The following is a 13,441-nucleotide window of genomic DNA, read 5'->3' as shown; positions in this document are numbered from 1 at the left end:
AAAAAGAAGAACAATCTAAGCCTAAACTCAGTAGAAGAAAAGAAATATCCAAAATCAAATCAGAGATCAACGAAATGGAAAACAAAAGAATCATTCAGAAAATTAATGAAACAAGGAGTTGGTTTTTTGAAAAAATAAATAAAATAGATAAACCATTGGCCAGACTAAAAAGGAATAGAAAAGTAAAATCTCTAGTAACCTCAATCAGAAAGGATAAAGGGGAAATAACAACTGATCCCACAGAGATATAAGAGATCATCTCTGAATACTACCAGAAACTCTATGCCCAGAAATTTGACAATGTGAAAGAAATGGATCAATATTTGGAATCACACCCTCTCCCTAGACTCAGCCAGGAAGAAATAGAGCTCCTGAACAGACCAATTTCAAGCACTGAGATCAAAGAAACAATAAAAAATCTTCCAACCAAAAAATGCCCTGGTCCAGATGGCTTCACACCAGAATTCTATCAAACCTTCAAGGAAGAGCTTATTCCTGTACTGCAGAAATTATTCCAAAAAATTGAGGAAGAAGGAAGCTTCCCCAACACATTCTATGAAGCAAACATCACCCTGATACCAAAACCAGGAAAAGACCCAAACAAAAAGGAGAATTTCAGACCAATCTCACTCATGAATAGAGATGGAAAAATTCTCAACAAAATCCTAGCCAATAGATTACAGCTTATCATCAAAAAAGTCATTCATCATGATCAAGTAGGCCTCATCCCAGGGATGCAAGGCTGGTTTAACATACACAAGTCCATAAACGTTATCCACCATATTAACAGAGGCAAAATAAAGATCACATGATCCTCTCAATAGATGCAGAAAAAGCATTTGATAAAATCCAGCATCCTTTTCTAATTAGAACACTGAAGAGTATAGGCATAGGTGGCACATTTCTAAAACTGATTGAAGCTATCTATGACAAACCCACAGCCAATATTTTACTGAATGGAGTAAAACTCAATTCTTTTCCTCTTAGAACTGGAACCAGACAAGGTTGTCCTCTGTCACCTTTACTATTCAACGTAGTGCTGGAAGTTCTAGCCAATACAATTAGGCAAGACAAGGAAATAAAGGGAATCCAAATGGGACAGAGGAGGTCAAACTCTCCCTCTTTGTTGACGACATGATCTTATACTTAGAGAACCCCAAAGACTCAACCACAAGACTCCTAGAAGTCATCAAAAAATACAGTAATGTTTCAGGATATAAAATCAATGTCCACAAGTAAGCAGCCTTTGTACACACCAATAACAGTCAAGATGAGAAGCTAATTAAGGACACAACTCCCTTCACCATAGTCTCAAAGAAAATGAAATACCTAGGAATATACCTAATGAAGGAGGTGAAAGACCTCTACAAAGAAAACTATGAACTCCTCAGAAAGGAAATAGCAGAGGATATTAACAAATGGAAGAACATACCATGCTCATGGATGGGAAGAATCAACATTGAGAAAATGTCTATACTTCCCAATGTAATCTACCTATTCAATGCCATTCCTATCAAAATACCAGCATTGTACTTTCAAGATTTGGAAAAAATGATTCTGCATTTTGTATGGAACTGGAAAAAACCCCGTATATCTAAGGCAGTTCTCTGTAACAAAAATAAAGCTGGGGGCATCAGCATACCAGATTTTAGTCTGTACTACAAAGCCATAGTGCTCAAGACAGCATGGTACTGGCACAAAAACAGAGACATAGACACTTGGAATCGAATTGAAAACCAAGAAATGAAACTAAGATCTTACAACCACCTAATCTTCGATAAACCAAACAAGAACATACCTTGGGGGAAAGACTCCCTATTCAATAAATGGTGTTGGGAGAACTGGATGTCTACATGTAAAAGACTGAAACTGGACCCACACCTTTCCCCACTCACAAAAATTGATTCAAGATGGATAAAGGACTTAAATTTAAGGCATGAAACAATAAAAATCCTCAAAGAAAGCATAGGAAAAACACTGGAAGATATTGGCCTGGGGAAAGACTTAATGAAGAAGACTGCCATGGCAATTGGAACAACAACAAAAATAAACAAATGGGACTTCATTAAACTGAAAAGCTTCTGTACAGCTAAGGAGACACTAACCAAAGCAAAGAGACAACCTACACAATGGGAAAGGATATTTGCATATTTTCAATCAGACAAAAGCTTGATAACTAGGATCTATAGAGAACTCAAATTAATCCACATGAAAAAAGCCAACAATCCCATATATCAATGGGCAAGAGACATGAATAGAACTTTCTCTAAAGATGACAGACGAATGGCTAACAAACACATGAAAAAATGTTCATCATCTCTATATATAGAGAAATGCAAATCAAAACAACACTGGGATATCATCTAACCCCAGTGAGAATGGCCCACATCTCAAAATCTCAAAACTGCAGATGCTGGCATGGATGTGGAGAGAAGGGAACACTTTTACACTGCTGGTGGGACTGCAAACTAGTACAACCTTTTTGGAAGGAAGTATGGAGAAACCTCCAAGCACTCAACCTAGACCTCCCATTTGATCCTGCAATCCCATTACTGGGCATCTACCCAGAAGGAAAAAAATCCTTTTATCATAAGGACACTTGTACTAGACTGTTTACTGCAGCTCAATTTACAATCGCCAAAATGTGGAAACAGCCTAAATGCCCACCAACCCAGGAATGGATTAACAAGCTGTGGTATACGTATACCATGGAATTCTATTCAGCCATTAAAAAAAATGGAGACTTTACATCCTTCGTATTAACCTGGATGGAAGTGGAAGACATTATTCTTAGTAAAGCATCACAAGAATGGAGAAGCATGAATCTTATGTACTCAATTTTGATATGAGGACAATTAATGACAATTAAGGTTATTGGGGGGGGAAGCAGAAAGAGGGAAGGAGGGAGGGGGGTGGGGCCTTGGTGTGTGTCACACTTTATGGGGGCAAGACTTGATTGCAAGAGGGACTTTACCTAATAATTGCAATCAGTGTAACCTGGCTTATTGTACCCTCAATGAATCCCCAACAATAAAAAACAAAAAAAAGAAAGAAAACTCTATTCTATGCATCCTGTCTGTCTATTTCTCACCACTTTAACTTTAATATTTCCTCAGTCAATTGCCACAGGTAACAGAGGTCTTAAAGGACCCTGCCCCCAGGGCCAGATCCTGGCAACTCTTGCTGGAAATTATTTTTTTAGTCTATTGAGTATCAATTACTTGTGTTTCCCTAATCTACTCAGAAGCTGTGGGGGAGAAGAACAAGAGTTGGGGTGCCTTCATTGTAGCTTCTTTTTGCTCTGTCATACATATGGCCACTGTGTTTTCCAAGTTTTAATGCAACTCTTTATTTCACATTTAATACAGCATGAAGATGTTCTTTTCTGATTCATATAATAAAGGGTGCAAAATGTCTAGCTGAACCCCTGTCATAGGAGGCAATACACACGGAAAGAGTATGGATACTATGGCCTAGTCTGTGGGTTGAAAATTGAGAGTAGGAACCAGGAGACTTTTTCAGACTAATATTGTTGGGTTTTTTTTTTTTTTTTTTGAGCTCATCACAAAACAACCTGTGCCTCAGTTTCCTCATGGGTCAAAATATATAGAATCACTTACCATATATACCTCAAAGGTTTTTGTGAAATGGGTAAACATACAGCTAAGTACTTTAGGACTATAAATTCTTATTCAAAGAGAAGTTATTTTTATCACTGTAATTATATATGAATGATGAATTTGGCCCATGTTCGTCTATTTGTTGCCAACTTTTGTAAAAGATTGAAATGTGGAAAGAAAAAAAATGAGGAAATAAAACAAAAACTCATCACAGTATATTTAATGATATGAACCCAAAGAAAGCTAAGGACAAAAAAGATTAAGAAGTAAAAAAAAGAAAAAGAAAAACTTTATATTTTTATGATGATAAAAATTTTGGAGGGGGAGAGAAAGTTTTGTGGATTTTTTAAATTTTTGTTTTCTTTCTTTTTTTTTTTTTGTAGAGACAGAGTTTCACTTTATTGCCCTCCGTAGAGTGCCCTGGCATCACACAGCTCACAGCAACCTCCAACTCCTGAGCCTAGGCAATTCTCCTGCCTCAGCCTCCCAAGTAGCTGGGACTACAGGCGCCGGCCACAATGCCCAGCTATTTTTTTCTTGCAGTTTGGCAGGGGCTGGGCTTGAACCCACCACCCTCGGTATATGGGGCCAGCGCCCTGCTCACTGAAACACAGGCGCCGCCCTAAATTTTTGTTTTCTTTACCACATCTTGATATTTCACCTTTTAGCAACCCATGCATTGTTTAGGGCAGAAATGACTGACTTTTAATTTAAGTTCAATTCTCTAAACTCTAGAAGGAACATCTGTTGCTTCTTAAGCCAAAATAAAAATTTAATCTTTGTCCTTATGACATGCTCCAGGGAAATCTTAGCTCCTGAGTATACCCCTGAGACATGCCGCCAAAAGGCTATTAACTGCTCTGGAGAAAAAGATCTCAAACTTACTCTGAGATGCCATGATAATTGCTCATTTCAGTTATTAACACATAGAAAGTTTTTATCTTCAAAATAATATTTTAAAGGAGTATTTTCCAAAGAGACAATTCATATTAAAATTCCTTATGAGAAATTACTTACTGGTTATAAAAGGTTAAACTCATATCAAAACAGTCAGGTTGAAAAGATTTTGTGAATATCTAAGGAATTCATCACGAATAAGAAAATGATAATAAGTAATATGCAAAACATATGTATGTTTTAGACTGTCAGGAAGAATTGTGTTCCATTTAATTTCTGTCATGGTTACTTTTCTAATATTCTTTTGCTCAATATTTATGAAAATAGCTATATTATTTTGGTTGTCTTTTATGGTTGTCTTTGGACCATGTGATTATAAAGAATCAATAAAAACTTCTCCCTCTTATAGGCAAAATTGTATATTATTGTGTATACAGTCAGCATTCAGTAAATAAACTTTTATAAATTATCCACTAATTTGAATGACGTGAAGCCTCCATTTTCATGAGTCAAATGTATTTCAATACTATCAATCTCAGCCATGCATGGTGGCTCACACCTGTAATCCTAGCACCCAGCAAAGGCAGGTGGATTGCCTGAGCTCACAGGTTCAAGACCCGCCTGAGTCAGTGAGACCCCATCTCTAAAAATAGCCAGGCAGACTGAGAGCAAGATGGCGGTGGAGTAACAACTTCCCTACAACTGGGCACCGTGAGTCTGGGGAGACAAGACTCCAGGCATCTCTGGCTAGTGGGATCTGTCTATAATCATCCCTTTGAGGGTACATGGAGTCAGTGAGAGACTTCTGGACCCCAAGAGGAGGACAAAAACAGTGGAAATCTGGCAAGCGGCTGTGTGTGTTCGATCTATCTAATCCCACCAGCAGCTTCCACAGGCATGGGAACTTAAAGAGCAAGAGCAAGTGAAAGGAAAATTAGAGCAAGGAAACAGATAAAAAAAAATCACTCATGAGGAAGAATCAGCAGAAAACTTTTGGCAACATGAAGAACCAGTCCAGAGCAACCCCTCCAAGGGACCATGAGGTAGCTACTGCAGAGGATTCCACCTATAAAGAAATGTTAGGAATGACGGAAAGGGAATTTAGAATACACATGATGAAAACAATGAAGGAAACGGGTAACAAAGTGAAAAATAACCAAAAGGAAATCCAAAAACAGAATCAAATAAGAGATTAACAATATGAAGAATATAGAAAGGATATAGCAAAGCTGAAGGAACTGAAGCAGTCAATTAGGGAACTCAAAAATGCAATGGAAAGTATCAGCAATAGGTTAGACCATGTAGAAGAAAGAATTTCAGAGGTAGAAGACAAAGTTCTTGAGATAACTCAGTTAAAGAGGCAGAAAAGAAGAGAGAGAAAGCAGAACATTCACTGTCAGAATTATGGGACTTAGGCGGCGCCTGTGGCTCAGTCGGTAAGGCGCCAGCCCCATATACCAAGGGTGATGGGTTCAAACCCGGCCCCGGCCAAACTGCAACCAAAAAATAGCCGGGCGTTGTGGCGGGCACCTGTAGTCCCAGCTACTCGGGAGGCTGAGACAGGAGAATCACTTAAGCCCAGGAGTTGAAGGTTGCTGTGAGCTGTGTGAGGCCACGGCACTCTCCCAAGGGCCATAAAGTGAGACTCTATCTCTACAAAAAATAAATAAATAAATAAAATAAAATACCAACATTGTAATTTCAAGATTTGGAAAAAATGATTCTGCATTTTGTATGGAAACAGAAAAAAACCTGTATTACTAAGGCAGTTCTTAGTAATAAAAATAAACCTGAGGGCATCACCATACCACATTTTAGGCTGTACTACAAAGCCATAGTGCTCAAGACAGCATGGTACTGGCACAAAAAATAGAAACATAGACACTTGGAATTGAATAGAAAACTAGGCAATGAAACTAACATCTTACAACCACCTAATCTTTGATAAACCAAACAAGAACATACCTTGGGAGAAAGACTCCCTATTCAATAAATGGTGTTGGGAGAACTGGATATCCACATGTAAAAGACTGAAACTGGACCCACACCTTTCCCCACTCACAAAAATTGATTCAAGATGGATAAAGGACTTAAATTTAAGGCATGAAACAATAAAAATCCTCAAAGAAAGCATAGGAAAAACACTGGAAGATATTGGCCTGGGGAAAGACTTAACGAAGAAGACTGCCATGGCAATTACAACAACAACAAAAATAGACAAATGGGACTTCATTAATCTGAAAAGCTTCTGTACAGCTAAGGAGACAATAGCCAAAGCAAAGAGATAACCTACACAATGGGAAAGGATATTTGCATATTTTGAATCAGACAAAAGCTTGATAACTAGGATCTATAGAGAACTCAAATTAATCCACATGAAAAAAGCCAACAATCCCATACATCCATGGGCAAGAGACATGAATAGAACCTTCTGTAAAGAAGACAGACGAATGGCTAACAAACATGTGAAAAAATGTTCATCACCTATCTATTAGAGAAATGCAAATCAAAACCACCCTGAGTTACCATCTAACCCCAGCAAGAATGGCCCACATCACAAAATCTCAAAACAGCAGATGCTGGCATGGATGTGGAGAGAAGGGAACACTTTTACACCGCTGGTGGGACTGCAAACTAGTACAACCCTTTTGGATGGAAGTATGGAGAAACCTCAAAGCACTCAAGCTAGACCTCCCATTTGATCCTGCAATCCCATTACTGGGCATCTAAAAATCCTTTTATCATAAGGACACTTGCACTAGACTGTATATTGCAGCTCAATCTACAATTGCCAAAATGTGGAAACAGCCTAAATGCCCACCAACCCAGGAATGGATTAACAAGCTGTGGTATATGTATACCATGGAATGCTATTCAGCCATTAAAAAAAATGGAGACTTTACATCCTTCGTATTAACCTGGATGGACGTGGAAGACATTATTCTTAGTAAAGCATCACAAGAATGGAGAAGCATGAATCCTATGTACTCAACTTTGATATGAGGACAATTAATGACAATTAAGGTCACGGTGGCGGTGGGGAAGGGGAGAGCAGAGAGAGAAAGAAGGAGGGAGGGGTGGAGAAAGGAAGAGCAGAGAGGGAAGAAGGGAGGTGGGTGGGGCCTTGGTGTGTGCCACACCATTTGGGGGCAAGACATGATTGCAAGAGGGACTTTACATAACAAATGCAATCAGTGTAACCTGGCTTATTGTACCCTCAATGAATCCCCAACAGTAAAAATAAATAAATAAATAAATAAATGTAAAAATAGCCGGACATTGTGGCAGGCACCTGTAGCCTCAGCTACTTGGGAGGCTGAGGCAGAAGAATTGCTTAAGCCCAGGAGTTTGAGGTTGCTGTGAGTTATCATGCCACAGCACTCTATCAAGGGTATCAAAGTGAGACTTTGTTTCAAAAAAAAAAAAAATTACCAATCTCACATGTTTGTCCTCACTTAATTCTTGGCAATCACTTTTTCAAATATTAGGTAGTATACATTTAGTTCATAAATACCTTCAAACAAATCTAGATTTTAATTACTATTGCAAGTACTTTAAAATGTTTTTCTTATAAGTCTCAATATACTTCTCTAATATACATTGATTTTATTTATTTATTTATCTATTTATTAATTTTATTATTTTCTTTTTTTAGACAGAGTCTCACTATGTCACCCTTGGTAGAGGGCCATGGTGTCACAACTCACAGCAATCTCAAAGTTTTGGGCTTAAGCGATTCTCTTCCCTCAGCCTCCCAGGTAACTGGGACTATACCACATCTCCTGGCTATTTTTTGTTGCAGTTGTCATTGTTGATTAGCAGGCCAAGGCCGGGCTAGGACCCGCTGCCCTCCGTGTATGTGGCCAGTGCCCTACTCACTGAGCTACAGTGCTGCCCCATACGCTGATTTTAATTATAGTCTGTTGATGTTGAAGAAAAATATGTTGATAAGTAAATTAAACTAGAATTTTTTTTTTTCTTTTTGAGACAAAGTCTCACTTGATCATCCTTGGTAGAGTGCCATGGTGTCACACAACTCACAGCAACCTCCAATTCCTGGGCTTAGGCGATTCTCTTGCTTCAGCCTCCCAAGTAGCTAGGACTACAGTTGCCTGCCACAAAGCTAGGCTATTTTTTGTTGCAGTTTGGCTGGGGCCGGGTTTGAACCCTCCACCCTCAGTAGATGGAGCCAGTGTCCTATCCACTTAGCCACAGGTACCATCCTAAACTAGAATATTTCAACTTTGCTTTTTCTTGGACTTGATAAATGTATAAATCAAAAATTAGATAACAATGTTGTTATTTCTTTAATACCATTTCAAATTACATTTATCCATTCTTAAAAAGACAAATTCCTTAAAGTTCCATTATATTAGGTGCTTAGGTAAGTTGTTGTTGTTGTTGTTGTTGTTTTTTGAGACAGTCTCACTATGTCACCCTCTGTAGAATGCCTTTGCATCACAGCTCACAGCAACCTCCAACTCTTGGGCTTAAGTGATTCTCTTGCCTCAGCCTCCCAGTAGCTGGGACTACAGGTGCCCACCACAAAGCCAGGCTATTTTTTTGTTACTGTTGTCACTGTTGTTTAGCAGGCCCTGTTTGGGTTCAAACCCACCAGCCCTAGTGCATATGACCAGCGCCCCAACCACTGAGCCACGGACGCCAAGCCTTAGGTAGGTTTTTCAACCATTTCAGTTATAGTTAGTTAATCCTAGAACATTTCTCTTTTGTTTCTTATTTTCTTCCTTTCCCTACAATAGAAAGATGATATTTAAAAAATGTGGTACGTATACACAATGGAATATTACTCAGCTATAAAAATACAAGTAAATCCTTTTTAATTTGCAACATGGATGGAACTAGAGAAATTATGTTAAGTAAAATAAACTAACACAAAGAAACAAATCTTGCATGCTATCCCTTGCATGTGGGAGCTTAAAATTACAACAATTCATTTCGAGGAGACAGAGAGGAGAATGATGGTTACCAGAGACTGGGAAGAGTAGCAGGGAAGGAAGATAAAGTGGGGATGGTTGATGGTTGCAAAGATTCAGTTAGAGAGAATAAAGACGATTTAATATTTAATTCTAAGTGAATAGCTATTACTGAAAAGAAAAAAAATCTAACATTTGATAGCAATACCATAAGTTATACCTTAAAATAACTAAAAGAATAGAATTGAAATGTTCCTAACACAGAGAAATGATAAATGCTTGAGGTGATTGATACTCTCCTTACCTTGATTGATTATTACACATTTTAGGCCTGTATCAAAACATCACGTATACTCCATAAATACATACAATTATTATGTATTTATAATAATCAAAAATAAGAAAATTGTAATAATGCTTATTTCACACTAAGAAACATGGACTGTCCTGCATGTTATGAACAGAAATCACAAAATGTTAATAATACCTAACCAAAGCATACTTAAGGTGGGCGGCACCTGGTGGCTCAAAGGGGTAGGGCGCCGGTCCCATATGCTGGAGGTGGCAGGCTCAAACCCAGCTCTGGCCAAAAACTGCAAAAAAAAGAAAGAAAAGCATGACTGAACAGCTTTCATCATTGATTTAATTCAACTTTTCATGAGTTCCCTCTTACCACCCACCAATAAATATTAAACAATAAATATTAAATAGCAAAACGTTATTAAGCTCATGCACCCAAATTACCACTGTGTTCTCTTTGCCGCTGTTTCCATCCTATTTTCTTTTTTTGTTTTATTTTTTTTATTTTTATTTATTTATTTTTTTTAATTAATTTTTTTTTTTTTTTTTTTGTAGAGACAGAGTCTCACCTTACTGCCTTCAGTAGAGTGCCATGATGTACACAGGACTCACAGCAACCTCTAGCTCTTGGGCTTCCGCGATTCTCCTGCCTCAGCCTCCCAAGCAGCTGGGATTACAGGCGCCCGCCACAACGCCCAGCTATTTTTTTTTGGTTGCAGTTCAGCCGGGGCTGGGTTTGAACCCGCCACCCTCGGTATATGGGGCTAGCGCCTTACTCACTGAGCCACAGGCACCACCCTATTTATTTTTTTTTTATTTGTGACTTTTGGCCGGGGCTGGGTTTGAACCCGTCACCTCCGGCATATGGGACCGGCACCCTACTCCTTGAGCCACAGGCGCGGCCCTCCATCCTATTTTCTATAATGTGGTTTCCTTTTCATTTATCTACCAAACCTTAGACATAGATTTGCTTTCAAAACGCTGATATCCCAGAGAGCCCGTATTTCCCAGAAGGTAATTCTAGTTCTTTCCTTTTATGTTTAATAAGATTATTTGTCAAAATAATGAGTCCATTCTTCCATATCCCAGTTTGCTACCCCTTAATTTTCGTTTAGGTACATGTAGAAATTGTTTTGCTGGGCGGTGCCTGTGGCTCAGTGGGTAAGGCGCCGGCCCCATATACCAAGGGTGGCGGGTTCAAACCCGCCCCGGTCAAACTGCAACCAAAAAATAGCCAGGCGTTGTGGCGGGCGCCTGTAGTCCCAGCTACTCGGGAGGCTGAGGCAAGAGAATCACTTAAGCCCAGGAGTTGGAGGTTGCTGTGAGCTGTGTGACGCCACAGCACTCTACTGAGGGCCATAAAGTGAGACTCTGTCTCTACAAAAAAAAAAAAAAAGAAATTGTTTTGCTTATTCTCTATATCCTTCTCTTGGGCAAATGCTTTTCCCCTTACCTAGGAATTTCATGTGGACTTTATCTAATAGTTATGTAAAAACTTTGGTGTGCCAAGTCTGCCCTGTCCTACTTCCAGTTTCAGGAACCCAGTAAAGCTCACCCACAATCTTACCATTTCTCACATCCACAGAATGACCACTCCTACTATTTCTTTTTTTTTTTTTTTTATTAAATCATAGCTGTGTACATTCATGCATTTATGCAGTACAACATATTGGTTTTATAAACAATTTGAAATACTTTCATCAAACTGGTTAACATAGCCTTTTCTTTTTTTTTTTTTTTTATTGTTGGGGATTCATTGAGGGTACAATAAGCCAGGTTACACTGATTGCAATTGTTAGGTAAAGTCCCTCTTGCAATCATGTCTTGCCCCCATAAAGTGTGACACACACCAAGGCCCCACCCACCTCCCTCCTTCCCTCTTTCTGTTTCCCCCCCATAACCATAATTGTCATTAATTGTCCTCATATCAAAATTGAGTACATAGGATTCATGCTTCTCCATTCTTGTGATGCTTTACTAAGAATAATGTCTTCCACGTCCATCCAGGTGAATACGAAGGATGTAAAGTCTCCATTTTTTTTAATGGCTGAATAGTATTCCATGGTATACATATACCACAGCTTGTTAATCCATTCCTGGGTTGGTGGGCATTTAGGCTGTTTCCACATTTTGGCGATTGTAAATTGAGCTGCAATAAACAGTCCAGTACAAGTGTCCTTATGATAAAAGGATTTCTTTCCTTCTGGGTAGATGCCCAGTAATGGGATTGCAGGATCAAATGGGAGGTCTAGCTTGAGTGCTTTGAGGTTTCTCCATACTTCCTTCCAGAAAGGTTGTACTAGTTTGCAGTCCCACCAGCAGTGTAAAAGTGTTCCCTTCTCTCCACATCCGTGCCAGCATCTGCAGTTTTGAGATTTTGTGATGTGGGCCATTCTCACTGGGGTTAGATGATATCTCAGGGTTGTTTTGATTTGCATTTCTCTAATATATAGAGATGATGAACACTTTTTCTTTTTTTTTTTTTTCTTTTTTTTTTTTGTAGAGACAGAGTCTCACTTTATGGCCCTCGGTAGAGTGCCGTGGCCTCACACAGCTCACAGCAACCTCCAACTCCTGGGCTTAAGCGACTCTCCTGCCTCAGCCTCCCGAGTAGCTGGGACGACAGGCGCCCGCCACAACGCCCGGCTATTTTTTGGTTGCAGTTCAGCCGGGGCCGGGTTTGAACCGGTCACCCTCGGTATATTGGGCCGGCGCCTTACCGACTGAGCCACAGGCGCCGCCCCCAATGAACACTTTTTCATGTGTTTGTTAGCCATTCATCTGTCGTCTTTAGAGAAAGCTCTATTCATGTCTCTTGCCCATTGATATAAGGGATTGTTGGCTTTTTTCATGTGGATTAATTTGGTTTTTTTTTGTTTTTTTTTGTTTTTTTTTAACCATTTGACACATTTTTATCACAGTGGTTAACATAGCCTTTCTGGCGTTATCTCAGTTACTGTGCCAAAACATTTACATTCTACATTTACCAAGTTTCGCAAATACCCCTGTAAGATGCGCCACAGGTGTGATCCCACCGATCCCCCTCCCTCTACCCACTCCCCCTTCCCACTTCCCCCTATTGTTAAGTTGTAGCTGGGTTATATACTTTCATGTGAGAGTCCCAAATTAGTTTCATAGTAGGGCTGAGTACACTGGATACTTTTTCTTCCATTCCTGGGATACTTTACTAAGAAGAATATGTTCCAGCTCCATCCATGTAAACATGAAAGAGGTAAAGTCTCCATCTTTCTTTAACGCTGCATAGTATTCCATGGCATACATATACCACAATTTATTAATCCATTCGTGGATCGATGGGCACTTGGGCTTTTTCCATGACTTAGCTATTATGAATTGGGCTGCAATAAACATTCTGGTACAAATATCTTTGTTATGTTGTGATTTTTGGTCTTCTGGGTATATGCCCAGCAGAGGAATTACAGGATTGAATGGCAGATCTATTTTTAGATCTCTGAGTGTTCTCCATATATCTTTCCAAAAGGAATGTATTAATTTGCATTCCCACCAGCAGTGCAGAAGTGTTCCCTTTTCTCCGCATCCACGCCAACATCTCTGGTCTTGAGATTTTGTGATATAGGCTAGTCTCATTGGAGTTAGATGATATCTCAAAGTAGTTTTGATTTGCATTTCTCTGATGATTAAAGATGATGAGCATTTTTTCATATGTCT

The sequence above is a fragment of the Nycticebus coucang genome, chromosome 1 (assembly GCF_027406575.1).
Source record: "Nycticebus coucang isolate mNycCou1 chromosome 1, mNycCou1.pri, whole genome shotgun sequence".
NCBI lineage: Eukaryota > Metazoa > Chordata > Mammalia > Primates > Lorisidae > Nycticebus > Nycticebus coucang.
Note: the sequence above shows the minus strand (reverse complement) of the source record.